Source organism: Lissotriton vulgaris, unplaced genomic scaffold, assembly GCF_964263255.1.
Source record: "Lissotriton vulgaris unplaced genomic scaffold, aLisVul1.2 SCAFFOLD_1682, whole genome shotgun sequence".
NCBI classification, from domain to species: Eukaryota; Metazoa; Chordata; class Amphibia; order Caudata; family Salamandridae; genus Lissotriton; species Lissotriton vulgaris.
In genome coordinates this window covers 310983-311573 of record NW_028241670.1, presented here as the reverse complement: position 1 = coordinate 311573, position 591 = coordinate 310983, and positions in this window count along the sequence as shown.

Genomic DNA, 591 nt, shown 5'->3' with positions numbered 1-591 from the left:
ATAAAGCACTTGTACACCCTTAGGTCTCTTAGCACTCAACAGTGGGACTGCATGGTGGAGTAGACCATTTTGTAGATAATGAGGCTTGAAATCCATATAAAAGATGTGAGAGGAAATAGTTTGGATGTAAAATAAAGTGGAGGTGCCGGAGCAGTTTCAATAGTGGAGTTTCTCAGGACCGCCAAGATGTGATTAAGGGAGTGACTGTGTGAGAGCACCTCTTGTGGTCTATTGGCATTAAAGGAGAGGATTAAAAAACTGATGTACTATGCACAATATTTAAAAGTGTACTCTGATATTTTCCATAGTTCCTAATTGGCATTGACTGGTTTGACATTGTTAAAAAGGTGTGGAGAGCACAGATCCTTGTTAAACACATGCAGCAACTAAAAGTGGGATGCATAAAGTGACATGAATCACTGTCACTTCTTTCAAGAAAGAAATGCATCATTCAACTCAGTTAGCTGTAATCTTTCCTCTGTGTCAGTTTAAGGTTGTTGTGCTGCAGTCAAGGCTGTGTGCCAAGAACCTAACGTCACATGGGTGCAATGATAAATCATTGCAAACATCACTTAAAACTTTTTCTTAGTG